Raw genomic sequence first — 2771 nt, 5'->3', positions numbered from 1 at the left:
AATTTAGACCTTGGGTGAGAAAATGTAAAAGTAATATAACTATAGACCTTGGGTAAGAAAAGGGTAAAAGCAACATAAATTTAGACCTTGGGTAAGAAAAAGGTGAAAGCAACATAAATTTAGACCTTGGGTGAGAAAAGGTAAAAGCAACATAAATTTAGACCTTGGGTGAGAAAATGTAAAAGTAATATAACTATAGACCTTGGGTAAGAAAAGGGTAAAAGCAACATAAATTTAGACCTTGGGTAAGAAAAAGGTGAAAGCAACATAAATTTAGACCTTGGGTGAGAAAATGTAAAAGTAATATAACTATAGACCTTGGGTAAGAAAAGGGTAAAAGCAACATAAATTTAGACCTTGGGTAAGAAAAAGGTGAAAGCAACATAAATTTAGACCTTGGGTGAGAAAAGGTAAAAGCAACATAAATTTAGACCTTGGGTGAGAAAATGTAAAAGTAATATAACTATAGACCTTGGGTAAGAAAAGGGTAAAAGCAACATAAATTTAGACCTTGGGTAAGAAAAAGGTGAAAGCAACATAAATTTAGACCTTGGGTGAGAAAATGTAAAAGTAATATAACTATAGACCTTGGGTAAGAAAAGGGTAAAAGCAACATAAATTTAGACCTTGGGTAAGAAAAAGGTAAAAGCAACATAAATTTAGACCTTGGGTGAGAAAAGGGTAAAAGCAACATAAATTTAGACCTTAGATAAGAAAAAGGTGAAAGCAACATAAATTTAGACCTTGGGTGAGAAAATGTAAAAGTAATATAACTATAGACCTTGGGTAAGAAAAGGGTAAAAGCAACATAAATTTAGACCTTGGGTAAGAAAAAGGTGAAAGCAACATAAATTTAGACCTTGGGTAAGAAAAGGGGAAAAGCAACAAATTTAGACCTGTGGTGAGAAAAGGTAAAAGCAACATAAATTTAGAACTTAGGTGAGAAAAGGGAAAAAGCAACACAAATTTAGAGCTCAGGTAAGAAAAAGGTAAAAACAATATAAATTTAGACTTTAAGGAAAAGATAAAAGCAACATAAATTTAGACCTTGGGTGAGAGAAGGGATTTAGACCTTGGGTAAGAAAAGGGTTAAAGCAACATAAATTTAGACCTTAGATAAGAAAAAGGTGAAAGCAACATATATTTAGACCTTTGGTGAGAAAAGGTAAAAGCAACATAAATTTAGACCTTATGTGGGAAAAGGTAAAAGCAACATAAATTTAGACCTTTGGTGAGAAAAGGGATTTAGACCTTGGGTAAGAAAAGGGTAAAAGCAACATAAATTTAGACCTTAGATAAGAAAAAGGTAAAAGCAACATAAATTTAGACCTTTGGTGAGAAAAGGTAAAAGCAATACAAAATTAGACCTTGGGTGAGAAAAAGGTAAAAGCAACATAAATTTAGACCTTGGGTAAGAAAAAGTAAAAGCAACATAAATTCAGACCTTGGGTAAGAAAAAGGTAAAAGCAACATGAAATTAGACCTTGGGTAAGAAAAAGGTAAAATCAACATAAATTTAGACCTTGGGTAGGAGAAAGGTAAATACAACATAAATTTAGACCTTGGATAAGAAAAAGGTAAAAGCAACATAAATTTAGACCTTGTGTAAGAAAAAGGTAAAAGCAACATAAATTTTGACCTAGGGTAAGAAAAAGGTAAAAGCAACATAAATTTAGACCTTGGGTAGGGAAAAGGTAAATGCAACGTAATTTAGACCTCGGGTAGGAAAAAGGTAAAAACCACATAAATTTAGACCTTGGGTAAGAAAAGGTAAAAGCCACATAAAGTTACATTGGGTAGGAAAAAAGGTAAATGCAACGTAATTTAGACCTTGGATAGGAAAAGGTAAAAGCAACATAAATTTTGACCTAGGAGAATGCCATGGATATAAAATGATACGGGGGGTACTATCAAATGGAGACAAAGACAGAAATTAATTGTTGAAAGTTTTGGAGGAAGTAATGATAGTGAAGTCAAAAGAAAAGCCATGAATGACTGGAGAGAATATTTAGACAGTCTACCAAATGAGGCCGACAGAGCTATGAATTCAGGGAGTGGCTATGGTGTAAGAATCGCTCATATATTAATGAAATCTCTACTAGGGCAAATAAGAAGCATATACACATTAAAAAGAGATGAATCTGTTATATCAACAGAAGACGAAGACAGACAGCGTTGGATGGAACACTTTAGTGAGGTTATGAATAGGAGATAAGAAGGGAATAATTTGATTGATATACCTGAAGCTGATGAAGACCTAGCTGTGCCCATGAATAAATTCAGTGTTTGAAGTCGAAGCTATCATGAAAGAATTCAAGAGATGGTAAGCCCCTGGATACGTTAGAATAACTGCCAGGATAATACTGACTGAAAATGAAGTGACCCGAAGAATACTTGCAAGATTATATTGTAGGACGTGGCATAAAGAGGCAAAACCTGATGAAAGGGAGTTAACCCTTTTACCCTCAAGGTATGTATCTTTTTTTAAATTGCTCTAACAGCCTTAATTTTTGTCATAGAGAGGTCAGGTTGATCTCATTCTTTTGGAAAATGCCTGAAGTTTCTCACAAAGTTATCAAAAATATGCAAAAACATGTAAATAACAGTGTTTTGCAAGAACGTAACGGTACGTCCATTGGGGGTGAAAGGGTTAAGTGTTGGTGAAAAAAGGGAGACCTGACTGATTGCAATAATTACAGAGACATACCATTTAATTCAGGGGTTATGAAAATATATAGAATGCTTATTTTAAAGAGACTGGGAGGAAGATT

The sequence above is a fragment of the Palaemon carinicauda genome, chromosome 2 (assembly GCF_036898095.1).
Source record: "Palaemon carinicauda isolate YSFRI2023 chromosome 2, ASM3689809v2, whole genome shotgun sequence".
Classification (NCBI taxonomy): domain Eukaryota; kingdom Metazoa; phylum Arthropoda; class Malacostraca; order Decapoda; family Palaemonidae; genus Palaemon; species Palaemon carinicauda.
This window is presented reverse-complemented; position numbering follows the sequence as displayed.